The 20,097-nt window shown below is 43.7% G+C and overlaps 1 protein-coding gene across 1 annotated transcript in view; it reads right to left on the reverse strand.

The window, feature by feature from the left end:
* CDHR3 (cadherin-related family member 3) overlaps window positions 1–20,097 on the reverse strand; it is a 120,073-nt gene that overhangs the window by 79,355 nt on the left and 20,621 nt on the right. The window lies entirely within an intron of this gene.

A 20,097-nucleotide genomic window follows, 5' to 3' on the forward strand; every position in this document is an offset into this window, starting at 1 on the left:
GGGGGGGGGGGGGCTGAGAACACTGTGACCCGCCTGTCACAGGTGAGGGTCTCCTGGGCCATGTGGCAAGGGGCAGTACCACTGGCCTAGCCGCACTGGCCTGGACCCCTTGGCATTTGAGAAGACTTGCCAGGGCAGCCAGGTTGAGGTAAACCTGAAAAGATTGGACACCTCTCCAACAGGCTTTTCAGGAGAGAATATTCTAGCAAACACTTACCTAATTATTCATGGAAGTCTCTAAGCATATGAACTTGAGTGGATGGGAGAAACATAAATATAGGTGTTTACTCAGGTATCCCCTATTCCTACCCCTAACAAAGGGGGTCTGGGAAGGAACCATATGCCTTTTCTCTTTAAGGATTTCTGAGGTCGTCAGTTTGTCAGGTTTCTTTCTGCCTGAGATGTCTCCACTTTTTCTGCATTTCCTCTGCCCCTGTTAAAGGGATGTGAGGCTCAGGGGGAAAGAGCATGGGGAATGAGGGAGCCTATTGAGCCTGGTCAGGGGCTGCCCTGTCCAGCAAAGGTGAGTGGTACTAGGAAGCTGGACACAGGGCTCTCGATTCACTGCTATGCCTGCTTTAAAATGTCTCACGGCTAAGATTAGTTGATACACCAGGTTCCCTGGGCAATTCCAAATGATGCAACAGGCATGAAAGAAAACACTGAGGGGAATCTGAGGTTCCTATGTACGCAGGATAACAAAGAGCTCTGCTTTCATGAGTCAAATCACCGGGTTGATAGCTTATGCTGAGGTCTAGTTGTTAGAGCTGACAGGGGCCAGCGTGTTCTTGGAAAGTCGACTCTAGATTAGGCTTGGTTGTGGGCTACTTGACTCATAGCCGTTGATAATGTGTAGTCTGTGAGGGAGACTGTACCATCCTAGCCCCGGTAGCAGCCAGAGTTGGTAGAAGTAACCATCGCCGAGGGAGAGTTGACTCAGACCTCCTTGGGTTACAATGGAGAGGTGTTATCTGTAGCAGATGAGGTTTCTGAGAAAGATAAGACATCTCTATAGGAACCAAATCAAGGAAGACACATCATGTGTATATTTGACTATTACAATTTGAATTCATGGCAGTAACTCTTGGATTGGTTTAATCTACTACATGTGGTGTGTGTGTGTGTGTGTGTGTGTGTGTGTGTGAGCATGCATGTGCACACACACACACATATACAGGAGTGTACATGTGAGAGACTTCTGGCATTGGGGTAGGCATGCCAGAGATGCTGGTGAGAGCCTCCCCTTATCCACCTTCTTCTTGGGGAATTTGACTTCCCAACGCCCCTGGAAGGAGCCTCGTTTACCCTGCTCTTCCACAACCCTGGCCACAGATGACGGACCGAAATGCTCAGCTAACGGCAAGGGAACCAGGCCTTAGGCAGGGCTGTGCCAGGTATAGTTCCTCCTCCTTTTTTACCCTCTCAAGACATTAACCTGAGAGACACGGAGATGGTCAAACGATGGTGGTTATGTAGAACCAAATCTGGGGAAGTGTACTGATGAGTAAGTGGAAAGGCAGAGAAGTGGGAGACAGGAGCAGACATAGAGAAAAACAGAGAAAGGGGGACCCTGAGGCCCACGAGAAGCAGGGAAAACTTGGGATCCCAGCACCCCAGATCCATCCTGAGTGGCCCATAGAGCCTTCATTGCCAATTTCAGTGTCTGGGAGTTGCCTGTCAAATCCTTGTATCCTGACTGTAAACCGCAATAAATTCCAACTAATTCCAATAGGTTCTCTTCTTTGTAACCAAACAGTCCCTAAGACAGTTTGATTGAGCAAGATGAGAGAGTAGGTGTCACAGACGCAGCGACAAGGGGAAGTTGTTGGGATGCCTGTGACTTACTTTAAAACACTTCGGTAAGGCAGTTAGTCATGCTCTTCCTTACTCTAAGGGCCGCCAGTTGCTCTAATGGAAAATTCCCCTCCAGGGTAGTCACCTCTTGTTTTATCAGAAAAGCCACTTCAAGAGCTTCTGTGGTGGATGGCTCACTGAACACCTGAGGCTTTGTGCATTAGCATTTGAATGTCAGAAATTAATTTTTATTGTTGAAATTAGTTTGTTAAAAAGTATGGTATTAGAAATGGACTCTTGTTGATGAAGTTAAAGGTATTCAAGATATGTAGATGGGCTAAAATATTTTAGCGGTGTACTGTTCTTCACTATCCCACGAGCAGCGTGGGAGATGTGAGATGTGTAGACAGGTTCCCCCTTCAAGGAAACTTCCACTGCCCACTCCTTCAGGGTTGGCTTCAGTAGAGCCTCCTTGCCTGAGGCCACCCTTCCTGTGGCAGCCTGTATCCAGTGACTGAGACCGATGGGGAGAAAGGCCCAGTCATTCTGACCCAATGCAAGACAACCCTGGTGGACAATATTAAGTCCAGAGCTCAACACTGGTTTGCTTGATGCCTCCTTGCATGTACATTATCATTCAACTTTTCCCTCTGGCCAATCTTAATCCCTGCCCCATCCTTTTTTGAAAAAAAATTTACCTTAAATTATATTGACTTAAATTCTAACTAAATATTAGTATTGTCTTAACATTCGTAAAATATTATTAGCATTAAAAATTCCATCCAAGTTATACTAGTAGATTATAAAGCTCCCTCCATATGAAAATAGATAAACCCTTAATTATGTTATACTCTTTATAAACTAATAAAGAGTGTAATAGGTATAAATCAAGTTTGAAGATCATCTATACTTTTTCTGATATTAATTATTTTGAGCTTTTTCTATTTTTAAAGCAGGACTAGCTGGCCATATATGTTAACTGGTGTCATGTCATTTGCATTTGTTTCTTTTTTTTTATTAAATCTTTATTGTTCAGATTACGTTTGTTCCTCTTTTTTTTTCCCCCCCCATAACTCCCCTCCTCCCAGTTCCCGCCCCACCCTCCGCCCTCACTCCCCACCCACTGTCCTCATCCATAGGTGCACGATTTTTGTCCAGTTTCTTCCCGCATCTCCCATTCCCCTTTCCCCGCCAAGAATAGTCAGTCCATTCCCTTTCTATGTCCCTGATTCATTATAATCACCAGTTCATTCTGTAAATCAGATTATTTATTCACTTGATTCTTAGATTCACTCGTTGATAGATGCATGTTTGTTGTTCACAATTTGTATCTTTACCTTTTTCTTCTTCCTCCTCTTAAAGGATACCTTTCAGCATTTCGTATAATACTGGTTTAGTGGTGATGAACTCCTTTAGCTTTTCCTTATCTGTGAAGCTCTTTATCTGACCTTCAATTCTGAATGATAGCTTTGCTGGATAAAGTAATCTTGGTTGTAGGTTCTTGCTATTCATCACTTTGAATATTTCTTGCCACTCCCTTCTGGCCTGCAAAGTTTCTGTTGAGAAATCAGCTGACAGTCGTATGGGTACTCCCTTATAGGTAACTGACTCTCTTTCTCTTGCTGCTTTTAAGATTCTCTCTTTGTCTTTTGCTCTTGGCATTTTAATTATGATGTGTCTTGGTGTGGTCCTCTTTGGATTCCTTTTGTTTGGGGTTCTCTGCGCTTCTTGGACCTGTAAGTCCATTTCTTTCACCAGGTGGGGGAAGTTTTCTGCCATTATTTCTTCAAATAGGTTTTCAATATCTTGCTGTCTCTCATCTTCTGGCACCCCTATTATTCTGATGTTGGTACGCTTGAAGCTGTCCCAGAGGCTCCTTACACTATCTTCGTATTTTCGGATTCTTTTTTCATTTTGCTTTTCCGGTTGGGTGTTTTTTGCTTCTTCGCATTTCAAATCTTTGGCTTGATTCTTGTGCTCCTCTGGTCTGCTATTGGGTGTCTGTATAATATTCTTTATTTCAGTCCGTGTATGCTTAATTTCTAGTTGGTTCTTTATCATAGCATCGAGGGTCTCATTAGTTTTCGTGACTCTCTCCTCAAGTTTATTGACAGCTTCTAGCAAATTTTTGCAAGCCCTCAAAATTGCGATTTTTAGCTCTATATCCTCCATTTCTGTCATGTTTTTTTGTCTCCGCATTTTTTATGCTTTCTTGGTGCACCCTCTAGTGGTCTTTGTGCGCAGTCTTGTTCTAGTTGAGCCTTGATTGTTGTAGTTAATACTAGAGGGATTTGACCACCAGGCCGACTGGCTGTGTGAATCAGCTGTGTCTGCCGCGGAAAACTTCTGTCCTCTGGGGAGGTGCTAATCTAGCCTTTGCCTGAGGCGATCCGGCAAATGGCTCTGCGCAGGGCTTGGGCGGGGCGGGCTCAACAGGGCGGGCGGAGGGAGCCGTTATGGTGCCCTCAGTCCTGTTCCCAGAGGCTCTGCTTCTCAGAACCCCCGGAACCGCTGCAAACCTCGGAGGGAAAGCTGCCTTCCAACTGATGCCAGACACTCCCGCTTCTCCCGTTTGGGTCCGAGTCCCCAGCGATTCGCCCGTATCTGGAGCTCAGAGTCTGAGACTCCCCCCTGACCGAAAACGACAACCGCGCTCTCAGCCACCAGCCCGCTTTGCGCGCGCACCTCCGCACCTGAGTATTTTCCACACTGCGCCTCCTCTGAGCCTCGGTGTGCTGTTATTTTTCCTTCTAGTTGAAGAGTCTCTCCTCAGCCAGCTTTCCTGTGGTTCTGGGTGATGTCCGTTCCGTCTTTTAGTTGTATTTTTGAAGTGGTTGTTTGCGGCAGCAATCTACGGTGTTTACCTATGCCGCCATCTTCGGTATCTTGCATTTGTTTCTTATGATGGCTCCTTCCCCTTCCTCTTACAGGGTTTGATCCCTAATAAACATTTTGCACCCCAAATATTGTCTCAGCACCTGCTCCTGGCACACTTGACTGGTGACAAATGGGCTGTAAGAAACCACTGAGGCTCATAGCACAGGAATAATGTGCTGGGGCTGCCAGAACAAAACTCCACACACTGGGTGGCTTCAACAACACATCTGTGTGGTCACACAGTTCTGGAGGCTAGATGTCCAAAATCAAGGTGTAGGCAGAGCTGGTTCCTTCTGAGGGCTGTGAGGACAGGATCTGTGCTGGGTCCCTCCTTGCTTTGTGGGTGGCTCTTTCCCCCTGGTGTCTCTTCACATCATCTTGCCTCCATGCCTGTCTGTGTCTGTGTCCCAATATCTGAAAGAGCACAAGAAGCACCATTAGGAATATGAGTATATTCCTAGCAACATTCTGTTCATGTTGATGTATGTATTCTCTAAGACAATAGAAACTTGCTCTGCAGCTCTGTTCTTTCTGAGCTCTCATCAGAATCTGCTTTAACATTTATGTCTTCCCACACATGGTAAGGTTGCCAGTTTAATTCCCAGTCAAGCACATGCCCCATTTGCTGGCTCGATCCTCGATGGGGGGCCTGCAGGAGGCAGCCATCAATGTTTCACTCTTTCCCAACAATCTCTTTAAGGCAATCCAAGCTTTTGCTATTGTGCACTTTAAATCTGTCCAGCCCCTACTCTTACCCAATTCCAAAGCCACTCCTACATTTTTAGGTATTTGTTACACCTGCACCCCACTTCCCAGAACTAAAATCTGTATGAGTTCAGGGTTCTTTAGAGAAATAAACAAATGGTGGGGGAGGGGGGGGAGAGATTTCAAGGAACTGGCTCATGTGATTGTGGTGGACAGCAACTCCAAAAATCTGAAGGGCAGGGCAGTCTGGTAATTCAAGTAAGACTTATTGTTGCAACTCTTGAATCAATCCATGAGTTGAAAGGCTGGAAATTCAGGCAGAATCTCTATGTTGCAGTCTGGAGTCTGAATTCCTTCTTCTTTAAGATTATCTTGGCCTTTGCTCTTAAAGCCTTCAACTGATTGGACGCACCAACACCATGGAGAGTAATTTGCTTTACACAAAGTTTACTCATTTAAGTGTTAATCACATCTTAAAATACTTTCACAGTAACAGAAACACTTTGGTGTTTGACCAAGCATCTGGGCATCATAGCCTAGCCAAGTTGAAACATAAAATTAACCATCACAAGTGCGTAGCCTTAAGGATGGGTCCCGAGGCTTAATCCTATACTGTCTGTGCATTGGTTAGGAGGAGCTCTGTTCACCTGTTGCTGGGTTTCAGTGAAACAGAATCATGTCTCTGATGTGCTGTTGCCTCTACTCCAAGTGACCGTCTTACTCAGGGCTCCTAAAAGGACAGAGTACTGGGTCTCCATTGAGTGCATCAGCTTGTGTATACTATTTGAATCCGGTAGTAAAACATTTCTTAATACATTTCTGTATGAATGACCGGGTTTGGTAGATTTGCTTTCTTTACAAACTCCGAGGACAGTTGTAGGGGAGTAGTTTGCCTTTATTTACCTCAATTTTCTCTCAGTAGCTATCCTCAACTATCAAGAACCCAATAGTTGTGCATCGTGACCAAACTGACTTAGGTCAGTTCGTAATAATGGTGTTGTGTGGTTTCCATTTAGCTCAGGGACACTCACTTAACTCACTTCTCATTCCACTCAGGTCTGTCTGTTCAAATGCCACTCCTTCTGAGCAGCCTTCCTTGATGGAGCTAACTGAATTAGCCAATGGAAACACACATACTGTCCACACTCTCACACACACATGCCATCATCTACTATTATGTCCGAACTCTGCTTCACTCCTTATTGACACTTATCAAACCTGAATTATAGTTAACAGTTTCTTTATTTGTTTTTGATTTTTCTCCTCTGCCAGTATGTAAGCAGCATTGAGGCAGATGCCGTGCTCACTGCTGCAACCCTAGAGCATCCTGGGCATATGTTAGAAGTTAATCGTTATGTGCTGATGGAACACATGAACGAACTTATGCAAAATTCACATCTGTCAGGTGTCAGCTATGCAGCACTGGGGCTTTAAGGCACAAAAGAGATGGTTTAAAATAAGTGTCCAGCCCTGGCTTGTGTGACTCAGTTGTTTGGGCATCATCGCATGCATGGAAAGGTTTCCAGTTCAATTCCCAGATGGGCACATGCCCGGTTTGCAGGCTCAATCCTCTGGATCCTCAGTAGGGGGTTTGCAAGAGGCAGCTGATCGATGTTTCACTCTCTCTCTCCCTCTCCTTTCCTCTCTCTCTTTCTCTCTCTCTCTATATCAACTCTTGGTCCTGTAACTCTGCCCTGCTACCCTCACCCCTTGCCAATCTCACTCTCTGCGCACCTTGATTCAGTCTTTCTCATAAGCTCACCTAGGTTCGATTTCTGGTCTCCAAGAAGCAGTTCATCTGACCAGCCCAATTGTATGAGAAGTTCAGCAAATGTTGTTTTTATGTGAAGTGATATGTTTTGACTTTTCATGGCTCACTTGGTGTGCCTCAACAGAAACACTGAAATACAGTGACAGGTTGTTAATTAAAAGGACAGGGCCTGGGGAGTGGGGGTGGTTGCTAAGCAGAAAGAGTGTGCTAAATAAGTTGATAATCCAAACAAAACTCCAGAGGATATTTTCAGTCCACACAGAAGGGCACTCTGTTTTCAAATATTGCTTAAGTAGATAAGAAATGACTACTTATCTACCAAAAAATGATACCAAACACAAATCATTCTTTATTACAGCAATTCTCCTAAGTTTCTATACCAGGTAGCAGTTTGCTAATCTAGTTGTAGCATATATTTGCAAAAAAAAAAGGAAAGAAAAGATATGTATCTCTAACTGGATATAGTGGTGGTGGTGATGATGGTGATAATAGTGGTGGTGCTGGTGGTGAAGGCGGTGGTGCTGGTGGTGGTGATGGTGGTAGTGATAGTGGTAGTGATGAGGGTGATGGTAGTGGTGGTGGTGGTGATGGTATTGATGGTGCTAGTGGTGATGGTGATGCTGGTGGTAGAACAGTAATAGCTAACACCACTAAGTCCTTCCTATGGACCACCAGAGGCCCTGAGAGATGAACTATTGAGGCTCACCCTTCTACCTGCAAAAGGCTCCGGCAGCACAGCTGGAAAACATCTGATCCAATTCCCTCATCTTACGGAGAAAAAAAAAACTCCATGGAAAGCAGAGAAATGTGGAAAGGTGACAAAGGTGAGAGACAGAAGACCAAAAAATTGTGTCCGGGAAGGAAATTGTTTTGTCATATTTTCCCACCACAGCTCTTCACTGTAATTCAAAAACGCCCATGAAGATTTGTTCTCCCTCATCCAGGGATTCGCTGTGAGAAACAGCCAGCCTGGCCTGGAAACAAAAGAGGCCTGGAGAGCATGGTGGGGGCCTGGTGTGGAAGGGGAACCGAGTGGCCAGGAGGTGGCTGTGCAGACCCTGATGATGAAGAGGGGTGAACACTGTAAAGGGTCCGTCTGGGAGCGAGCAGCCCGTTGAGACGGTGAGGACAAAGGCTTTTCTGTCCTTTGCCACCCGAGAGGCAGTGCTTTTCTGAGCAGCTCTAATTATAAATCCCTGTCCTGCTAAGATGGGTAAACTTGGCAGCATTCGAGATCTGCCTTGTGTCTTAACTATTTCTCAGTTGGTTTAGGTTTGGCAAAACCCCAAATGCATTTTGCCAAGCACTCTTTCCCTTAATTTCTAATCCCCTGAGTGGCTTAAGGGAAATTTCATCCATATGTCTCTGAGTCATTTACTGTGAACTCATCTTTTGGTAAAAGAAATAACGTTCTCAAGCCAGCACAGTCCAGAGAATAGCAAAATTTTAGGCTAGAACGGGTCATGCTTTCTTTGGGAAGAATTTCCTGATTACAAGGAGGGAAAGAGAGCTATGTTCCCTATTCTCAGCTCCTTTCCCTTTCTGCATAGTCTTTCGAAGGATGTGCATGAAAACCTCCTTTCTCTATTATTTATGAAGTTGGTGAATGCTACATTTGCATTTGGGTCTAAACAAACTCTATAGATTTGTTGTTTTAGATGCAAATTCTTATTTTTAACTTATGCAGGGAAAGAAACAAACAAACACATGCTACACGGCAGGTGCATCTCAGCAGCCGGGTAAGATAAATGTTATCCTCTTATATAAAAAATCTGAGATGAAAAAATATTAACTAGGGCCCTGGCCGGTTTGGCTCAGTGGATAGAGCATCGGCCTGCAGACTGAAAGGTCCCAGGTTCAATTCCAGCCAAGGGCATGTACCTTGGTTGTGGGCACATCCCCAGTAGGAGGTGTGCAGGAGGCAGCTGATTGATGTTTTTCTCTCATCAGTGTTTCTAACGCTCAATTCCTCTCCCTTCCTCTCTGTAAAAAATCAATAAAATATATTTTAAAAAAAATATTAACTAGGAAAGGCATGATCTTAATAAAAGGCAAAGTCAAAGTTCCAATCCAGAGCTCTCTGACTCCCAAGTTCACATTCTTCCCACCTGTCCATGCTCATTCTCAGGCACAAAGGGAAGGCCCAACACATTCTAGTAGACAGCTATCATGCACCTAATGATGGATTCTAGCCAGGTGTTTTTTGTTTGTAAAGTCAACAGGGACTAGACTTGGCATTACTGCAAAATAGTTATCCTCTTTTTTGTTGCCTCCGGAGAGTTTGGGACCCGCCTCACTCACTGTGGCAAGATGTCATACATGGAAAGTGTTGGTCTTGGAAGTGAAGTCTTTAATATTACTAATAATGATGATGAGCCTCCAGGTACATAGGAATTACAGGTAATAAAGGAACAGGTTAAACACTACCATGAAGATGCAATCTGCAAAACCAAGAATGTTGAAAATTCCACAAGACAAATAGCCCACTTTATTCAATAAATATATGGCAAGGGGGGGGGGAAAGAGGTCTATAGATTAAAAAAGACAAGAGACATTTCAACTGAATGCAGTCTGTGAGTCTTATTTGGATCCTGATTTGAGCAAGCCAAGAATAAAAAGAAATCATGAGATAATTGGGGACATTTGAACACTGCCTAAATATTTTATAACTAGAGGCCTGGTGCACAAAATTCGTGCATGGGGGTGGGGGCGTCTCTCAGCCCGGCCTGCACCCTCTCCAATCCAGGACCCCTCAGGGGACATCCCTCTCACAATCTGGGACCGCTGGCTCCTAACCACCTGGCTTGCCTGCCTGCCTGCCTGCCTGATCGCCCCTAACCACCTCTGCCTGCCGGCCTGATGCCCCTAACTCCACCCCTACTGGCCTGATCGCCCCTAACCACCTCTGCCTCAGAGCCTGCCACCGTGGCTTTGTCCAGAAGGACGTCCGGAAGATGTCTGGTCTAATTAGCATATTACCCTTTTATTAGTATAGATATTAACAAGTTGCTGTTAATTTTTAGATGTGTTGATGGCATTGTGAATACATTAAAAACAAGAAAGATATACCTTTTTCCTTTATGAAGTGTCTATTCAAGCTTTTTGGTCAAATTTTCTTTTTTTTTAATTTTTTTTATTTTTATTTATTCTTTTTAAAAGCTTATATGCATGCATACAAGTCCTTCGGTTGATCTCTTACTCCCCTCCCTTCTGCCCCCCAACCCTCTCTGGCCTTCCCGCTGCAGTTTGACAATCAGTTTGAGGCAGCTCTGCCTCTGTATCTATTATTGTTCAAAAGTTTGTAATGGTCTTTATTATCCATGAATGAGTGAGATCATGTGGTATTTTTCCTTCATTGACTGGCTTATTTCACTTAGCATAATGCTCTCCAGCTCCATCCATGCCGTTGCAAATTGTAAGAGTTCCTTCTTTTTTACAGCAGCATAGTATTCCATCGTGTAGATGTACCACAGTTTTCTAATCCATTCATCTACTGATGGGCACTTAGGCTGTTTCCAGATCTTAGCTATGGTGAATTGTGCTGCTATGAACATATGGGTGCACATATCCTTTCTGATTGGTGTTTCTGGTTTCTTGGGATATATTCCTAGAAGTGGGATCACAGGGTCAAATGGGAGCTCCATTTCCACTTTTTGAGGAAACTCCATACTGTCTTCCATAGTGGCTGCACCAGTCTGCATTCCCACCATTTGGTCAAATTTTCAATTGCGCCATTTGTCTTTTATTATTGAGTTGCAGGAAATGTTAACATTTGCTGGATATACATCCTCAGATATATACGTGGCCAATATTTTCTCCTAGTCTGTGACTTTTTTCTTCTTTTTCTTAATAGTATCTTTTGATGAGCAGACATTTTTTTAATTTTGATGAAGTCCACTTTAACACTTTTTTTCTTTTATGGTTATCAGGGACACCTAAAATAAAGTTCCCCCTCCTGGGCCAGCCCCAGGTATTTGGTTTCATTGGTCTGTGTTGGGGCCAAGCATTGGTGCTTTCTAAAGGTTGTTTGAGTCCTTCCAATGTACAACCGGGGTTAATAACCCCAGCGCTAAAAAGAAGTATGACCTGAAATGTAGAAACCTCTAAAGAAATGAAGTTCTGAAAATATAATAAGGCATAATCCAAGTGAACATCAAGGAGGTACCTGAAACCTTTGCAATGTCAGCACAGGGAACATTTCAGTGAGAAGGTAGAGTGAGGAGCATGCCAGAAAGACAGTGCGTTACAGCAGAGGCTGTGGTGCTGTGACAGCTCCGACCTCAGGCCTGTAATACTCAGAGGGCAAAAACAGACCTGCAGCCCTGGCCGGTGCGCTCAGTGGTTAGAGTGTCGGCTCACAAACTGAAGGGTGCATGCTTGGGTTGTGGGTTTGTTCCCTGTCCCCGGTCAGGGCACGTGCAGGAAGCGATCAGCAGATGTGTCTCTCTCACATCGATGTTTCTCTCTCTCTCTCCCCCACTCCCTCCCTCCCTCCTTTTCACACTCTCTAAAAGGCAATGGGAAAAAATATCCTCAGGTGAAGATTAACAACAACAAAACAGACCTGGTAAAATTGTGTTTGGAGTGAATCGATGAACGAAAAGGGCGATGGCGTGGAGTGGAGTGGGGCAGGTGGTGGCACTGCCCAACTGTGGTTTTACTTCTGTCCTTGATGCCTGGAAGCAGAATCCCCAACACCAGGAAAGCAGAACACAGATGACTGAGAGGGAACAGAAGCTGAAGATGGATGGAGAGATAGTGAGGAAGCCCGAGTCGCTCTAAATGAGTGCAGGACTCCAGGCCCAGGAATTACTAGTACAGCCTGGGAACGGGAAGACCTTGCAGAGGTAATTGAGGAATCACGCTGTAATCTCTGAAAATCACAGAGTAAGGGAAGAGTGCCAGAAAACCCAAGATGAGAAAACGCTCCAACTATGGGGCTGTCAGAAATGTCAGGTCCCCAGCAGTGCCCAGCATTGGCCTTGAGGATGTGCCCCTCGGAGGCTAGGCAGCCCCTGGCACCCATCCAGGAAGTTCACACCCACCCTGCCCACAGAAAAGCAGCTGTAACTGCAAACCCAGGTGACAATTCTCCTCTCTGGGATAAATCCCCAGTTGAGAACATGTTCTATCCTCAGAAGCTGTGATCCTGATTTCTTTGCCCATGACATGCTTTACCACCAGCCCCACCCTGGTGTACTCTGGGGGTACAGATCTTCAAGATCAAGTGTTTCACAATTATTTATTTTCCATCCATCTTCTTCGGTCCTTTTTGTGAACAAATAAAACCAGGTTGCTAAGGCTTAGAAGGCCTTCAATGCCAATCATGCATGGCTGCTGCCCAATTCACAAGGCCAGTTTTTGGCAGACAAGTTCTCTACCGGATTACACTTTCAGAGGCCTAACACCTACCCAGATAAGTAAGGGGTAGACACAGACATAATAGCCTTCTGAACTCAGCCTAATCACTAAGGAAGCTTTCTATGCTCGCCAAGCAACAGTTTTATTATAATTTGGTTTCATACAGAATCGTCTACAAGCTCAAAATGTACTGATTAGTGAACATGAATATTCCATCCTCTTAACAGTTATATTTTTTCAAAGTAAGTTATTTGGTAATCCTCCACTCTTTAAGAAGTAAATCTGTTTCCTATTTCTGCTGTTAGCAATGATCACAGACACAGCAGGTTCAACAACACAAAATTATTATCTTAGAGTTCTGTAGGTCAGAAGTATAAAATTAAGTGTGCGAAGGGCTGAATTTTCCCCTACTTCCTTATTTTTTCCAGCTTCTGGAGGCTGCTTGCTTTCCTTGGCTCATGGCCCCTTCCTCCAAATCCAGACATGTTACATCTCTCAGACTCTCCTTGTATTGATCACATTTCTGTATGTGACCACAACTGGGAAAGGTTCTCTATTTTGGGTAGCTCATGTGACTAAACTGGGCCCACCCAGATAACCCAGGATAATCTCCCATCTCAAGTTCCTTAGCATAATCACATCTACAAAGTCGCTTCCCCACATAAAGTAACATTCACATATTCTGGAAAGTAGGACATAGACATCTTTGGGAGGGCATTATTCTGCCTATCACAGAGATAAAGGGTAATCTTAATGCCATTTTTTAAGTGCCTCTCATAATCCCAGGGTTTGTGAATTAGAGTTTATGAGATTGGTATCATATATTTCAAATTTTATTAAGGTAAGAACCACCTTTCATTGTTATACAGACCAAATTACTTGTCAAAGAGTATTTGCTGAAGCCTACAATATGAGATAGAACTATCATCTAGGGCAGAGTAGTGCATGATCTTTCAGGAGAAAAGTTTCAAGTATATGTTAATTGTTCACTCCTTGTCCAGAAAGCTCTGCCTTACAGGTTAAATACAAAATTGTAGAAGTCCTTTAAAAACAAACAGACAAACTGGTGGAAGTCAAATTTCTGAGTCCTACCAACTTCAAGCATGACATCTAGATGGATCAACATCATCCCCAACACACCTTCCCCCTTCAACTCCAGGTCATTAGTGTTTATATTTTGAGGATCTCTCACAAAAAAGCAGCTATCAAAAATTTACACCTTTCAGGAGTCATCCACTGGATCTTTGAAGACCTGAAAACATGAGTTACCTCTGTTATGTTGCATAGCAACCTTTCCTGGGATGGGGTAGGTGGGGGAGGCTTCATCATCACAATTGAACTTCTTCCATCCTCACCTGGTCTGAAAACCACCAGCATAGTGAGACTGCAGGAGCCCGACACCCCAGATTATTCTCCTTCAAAGAAATCTGACCAGTGCTGTTCAACAGAACTTTCTTCAGTGATGGAAACGCTCTGTAATGAGTACTGTTCAATACTCTTTACACTGGCTACTTGTGGTTACTGAACAATTGAAACGTAGCTAGTGTAACTAAGCAACTGAATTTCTTATTTTGGTTAATTAATTTACTATAAACACTCGCATGTAGCGACTACCACAGTGGACAGGTCAGATATAGACCATCTGGGGGGAAAGGAGGACTTGGCCATCAGGTCATATTTTGCTCCTGTTGATCCCCTCTGGAGGGATGGGATCAGGCACTCCATTATGCCGTGCATGGATCAGGGCAAGCTCAAGCATTTCCAGAGCCTGAGAGACTAAAACGAAGCACCAAACCTACTGATTCAACATCAATACACAACAGCATCTGGGGCATCCAGAACCACAGGTTTTCTGTTCTGGCTCATGGAACTACCTGGTCCCATTCAAGGCAACAGGCACAACGGGCAAGAATGCCCGGAACTTTGCCACAGCTCAACCTTGTTGTCAGTAGAAAACAGCAGCAAAAGGCACAGACCATGGCCATTACGGCAACCACAAAGCAAACTTTCTATCTAACCCCCAACACCCAGATGTGATAGCCATGCCTTACTTCTTACCACTCAGTTTGCACCTACCACTCCATTTTGTACATTGGAATTTCTAGCAGTTCTAGAAGGAGATGTCAAATAAAATAGACATATTCAAGGAGGGTTCCTGGGTCAACTCTTCATCCAGTCTCTGCCACTTGTTCAGTAACTGAACCCAGTAACGAGGTTATGGGTGTAACTGGTGTTATCCTGAGCTCCCAAGGCAGAGCCTTTCGCTGTTATTCATCACATTGACTGATTCATTAACTAACACAGCTCATTGCTATCAGACCCACAAGAAACCCACAGTGGCTACAACTGCCCGTATGTGCATCCAAAAGGCATTTATTTTTATAAATGTTCCCACCTGGGTTGCTTCATTAATGTACACGTTTATACACCAATTTTTGTAAAGCAGAAGTTTAAAGATCACTTTTCCTCTGTGCTCTGCTGTCACCATCACCAAGTGATCACTGCTCCTTACAGTTAAATTTTCCCTCTAACACCCATTTGTTCTGCTACATTTACCCCAGTTCCTGCCAGCCCCCAAAATCGTTAAAAGCCATCAGGATAAGAATAACTACCAGTACAAACATGCTGCTGACAGGCCGATTATATCTTACACCAGATCAGGTCTGTCTATAAAATTAAGTTAAACAAACTGTCTCCCATGAGCCTACTATAGATATTCACCCATTCACCCAATTCTTCCATATAGAAAACTCTAAGTGGACAAATAAGACTTCCTAGTCCAGTTTCCCATTGCCTAGGTCATCCATTCCGACGGACTGGAGTTGCAGGTCCTCCCCACTCCAACATGTACCCCCTTTATCATCATCCCTTGCTCTTGGCCACCAACCTTGAAGCCACATGGCAGGGCTTGGTAAACTGTGGGAGGCTGAGGGAGCAGAAGGATTGTAGGACACTCGGATATCTGGTTTGGACAATGGGTAGTGTCATTTGCTGAGACAGGGAACGAAGTTGTCCCGTTACAGGGCCCAATGAGGCAGCTCACTTCTCCAAGACCAGTCCTCACTCTTGTCTGACATCAGCTTCACCTCCCAGATCCTCTGCTTTCTTGGTTTCTTGTTTCAAACACCAGCCTCCAGCCTTTCCCGGCCCAGTGGTTCACTCCCTGAGGGAGCATCTGCCTTTGTTCCATTCTTGACCTTTCCCTGCCCCTGATGCAGCCTGAGGGCAGATACTTCTAGTCAACTCTCTCTTCTAATGAGCCGGCCCTGACACCTCTGCACTTAACTCACCACTGAAGCAGCCTTCACTCACCACCCACTGGCCTTGGCCTTGCCTGCCACTCCAGGCTCCACTGCAGCACATCCCAGCCTGAACCCAGCCCTTTCTGAGTCACTCAGAGGCCCACAAAAATGTGAGCTGATATCCACCGAAAACATCTAGAATATATTATAAAAGAGATGTCTGTGACCCGTAAAGGGGAAAGGTGATGATAACTAGGAGCTCACAGAAGGTTTGCTAAAGAGTGAAATTAAGCACTCCCTTTTTTGGATAAGCTCACTCGATTAATTAGGAAAATGTTGTAGACAGAAAGGCATTTGACCAAATTTCTCATGTCCTTATAGATAAGACTTCATGGTAATACAGTTAGGTGTGTTCACATTTGGTTGAGTAACTATAGCCAAGAGTATTCATTAATTAATTCCCCCACAGGTATTCAAAAACTCTGTCTTTGGTCCCACCTGCAACAAAAATTTTACCAATGATTTGGACAAAGAGAGACATCATATATATTAACATATGAGAATGACATTGAGCTAAATAATTTAATGGGTGATCAAATTGGGAGGCTAAAAGATCTATATAAGGTGAAATGATAGGTTACAACCAACAGGAAAAATAATGGGTTTCTTTTAAGACCCAAAAACCCATTTGCAAGGGTACAAAGTGAGTAGAACCTGAATCAATACTAGTTTATTAAAACAATTAATGAAGGTAATTAGCTAAAAATAATTAAGTAAAAAATGAAGGGTTTACTTGCCTACAAATCAGAGTGAACCAAGAGACCTAGGCCTTGCCAGCAGCTCCCATGAGTCTGAGGGCCACTCATTGCAGATGGGGCCCCAGCAAAGGAGGCAAAGTCCTCTGCTGCTCCGAACAGAACCTCCAGCTCCCAGTGGGACGCTCAAGAAGGACTTTGCAAATCTGACAGTGGCTGCCTCTGGGCGGAAAAATCGGAGGGGCTATACTTTCATACACTTCATTTTAATACTCCTTATTTAGCATCTACTTATTTGCATTTAACAAATAAGTAGATGTAAAATAAAATAAAACAAAAATAAAAATCCGGTGCATAATGTGTTAGTTAAGAGTGCAGAATTTGGAGTTAGGCAGATTGTTCAAATTGCAATTTAGCGACTTATTAGCTGTGGGAACCAGGGCAGGTCACTTAAACCTACCGGCCCTCCGTCATCTCTAACACTGGGATGACAGCCACTCCATAAAGTTCTCAAAGAGATCATCTAAAAGATATAACTAAACTCACTATAAAACCTCAATCATATTCAGAGGAGGACCAGGACTGAGAGCCCAGAAACGGGACTCTGAGAGATCCTGAGAAGGAAGCAGTAGTTGTCTTCAAGTGTTTGAGGGAAAAGTAGGAATAGCTTTTCACCGTGCTGCTCTAAAAGGCATAATTAGGACCGATAGGTAGAAACTTTTGTGGTGGAAAAGGACTGTTTTAACTCAGGCCATTTGTAAAAGTAGTGAGTGCCCCATGGCTGGAGGTATTCAATGCCAGAGACATGGCCACCTGCCAGAGATGATATTCAAGGGAGTCTTGCCCTGAGAGTCCGGTTAGGTTAGTGGTCCTGGAACTTTAAAAGCACAAGGAGAGTTTTTTAAAAAATGCAGGCTTCGGAGCTTCTGGGTTAGTGAACAGGTGCAGGGGCTGGGAGGGTAGCAGACCTGGAGGGGTGTGGGAGCCCCACACCCCTACCCACACACCTTGCCCTGTGCATCTCTCCCATCTGGCTCCTGAGTTACAACCTTTTATAATAAACCAGTGATCTAGTGAGTTAAAAACATACAAAACAAAACAAAAATGCAGGTTTCATGTCCACACACAGTCGTAATGAATCAGAACACGTGTGGGGAGCAAGAACATTTTACAAAAGTTCCCCAAGAGACTGATGAAAAGCCAGGCTTGGAGACCAGTGCTATGACCTCTCTGTTCCCTTGAGTTTAAGGATCTCTGACGTGATGTGTGCTAAGTTGAATGTTGAAGATTGAAGCTGGAGTAAACGACAGTAGAGTGTCTTTGTAGGAAACCGGGAAGGGGAAAGGGTGCAACGAAGTGGGGTACACATCCCTGCCACCACCCAGGCACCCCAGGGTACAAGCGCTCCTAGGAGATGGTGCAAATCCCTGGGGCCCTGCTGCCCTCTGCCAAAGGGACCCCTAAGTATATGTCAACTCTCTGCAAACCACCAGCATACATTTCCTTTGAAAGCCATAGTCACAAGCAATCCCTTCCCAACAGAAACACACGACATACTGTTTTGAGAGGTCAGCTAAGTCTCAGACAAAACTGGAGACAGAAGCAGATGTCAAGATGTTATAGCCAACAAAGGGAACAGAAAAGAGGTGCAGTCTTTGTTCCTTTTTAATTGGAAGAAGATGTTATTTCAGGCAGCAAGACATTTAAGCAATGCCATTGTTTGTTGCTGTCACTGATTACGAAGAAAGTGGACGGGCATGAAGTGAACTTTTAAATGAGCTAACTTCAAAAATTAAGGTGTGCCTAGGCCTAACTGGGAACAGGTTACAGTATTAAATACTAGTTAAGTCCCAGTGACAATGACAAGCACTTCTCTAGTCATCTTAACTAGCTAAGCACCTCTTAGTTATAATATTAAGATATTGGCCTAGCCTCAGGGCAGCATTTCCCAATTTTGCGCTGAGGACACAAAGAACTCGAGAATGCAAATGCACATCGACATTGCATGTAGCTGGATAAACTGGTCTCCTGCATGTTCTTTACTATTATTTTTTTAAATGTATGTAGACACTATTGAAATTAATAAAATACATAGCTACTTAAAAGCATTGCTGAATCCACAGCAGCTTTCCATCACCTTGAACTGAACTGTCCCGATGAATGGGTACCAATGCACAAACACTATCATCTGAGTGTGCATAACCCTTCTGCTTGAATGAGTGAAAACTAAGCTCCAGAGCTTAGGAAAGGCATATTTGTGCTCATTTTCCTCCCATGCACTCTACAGATTGCTTTTCTTTGATTCAGGTTGAGCTGGCTCTTCCAGAGGAAACGGGAAAAAAGATGGGAGTGCAAAGAGAGGCTGGAGGAAAGAGCAATGGTTTAGCTGCTATGGTTCGTGCTGTGGGGAGATCTACTTCCCACCAAGTGAAAATTTTTGAGCTTTTTCCAGCAAACAAAGCTCTGAGGCTACCAACCTAAGTGTAAGATAGTGTTGTTGTTGTGTGTGTGTGTTTTAAAAAGCCCTGCTATTAGAAACCTGAAGAAATATTAGGAAGAGGGGTTACCTACTATATTCATTACTTCAAAAAATAATCATTGATTTTCTACAATGTGCAATGTTTGTAAACTGCCTCCCTCCCCAGCAACTTACAAAACATTGGGATGCCACCAGAAAAGGAACTGGAGAAGGAATGTTATGCATGCCAAAATGTTGGACACAGTAACTTATTAGCTTATATTAAATTTAGATTATAGTTGTACAATTTGTAAACCTTTTCAAATGATGAAATTCAATGCTGGGATGTTATTGAAAACAATAATACCCACACCCTGCCAGTAGCAATGCGATAGTACATTCAAGACCCTTAAAATGTTTAGACCCCTGACCCAGTAAGATATGGGAATTTTATTTTAATAAAATAAGCCAAAGGAAGTTAAAGTTATTTGAAGAAATATTTTCACTGAGCACAATTTCTAATATTGAAAACTTGGAAGCAACCAAAAAGCTTAACAACAGAGGAATATTAAATTATAAGGCAACTCATTGAAATATTATGAAGCCATTAAAATGTCAATAATGAAGAACTATAAAAACATGACCAAGTACTAAGTGAAAACAAGCAGAATATAAAATTGCATCTATATCATAATTGTGGTTAAATAAAAATATATTATCTATTTTACCTACAAATAAGAAACAAGAAAATATCCAAATGATTTTATTTACTGTCAGGAATTTGTGCGTAAATTTTATCTGTTTTTATCTTTAAGTGTATTGACATCGTTAAAAAGCTTGATACACAAAAGAAAGTCTGAGCATGAGGGCAAAAAGATTTCTATCAGGCTCACAATCTCCTCCGCTTCCAGAGTACAGATTCAGGAGGCATAATCACTCATTCCCAACCTACACATGCCCCTCCTCTCAGGTGTGGGGATAAAACTGAATTCATGATACAAGATACTACAGGGTTAGGGTTTTCACATAAACTGAAGGCCTGGTGCACGAATTTGTGCACAGGTGGGGTCTGGCTGGGCCCGCCAGGAAGAGGGGCCATGGGCGGTTGGCCGGGTGGCCCGCCCCCTGGTCGAA

The sequence above is a fragment of the Myotis brandtii genome, unplaced genomic scaffold (genome assembly GCF_000412655.1).
Source record: "Myotis brandtii unplaced genomic scaffold, ASM41265v1 scaffold17, whole genome shotgun sequence".
Classification (NCBI taxonomy): Eukaryota; Metazoa; Chordata; class Mammalia; order Chiroptera; family Vespertilionidae; genus Myotis; species Myotis brandtii.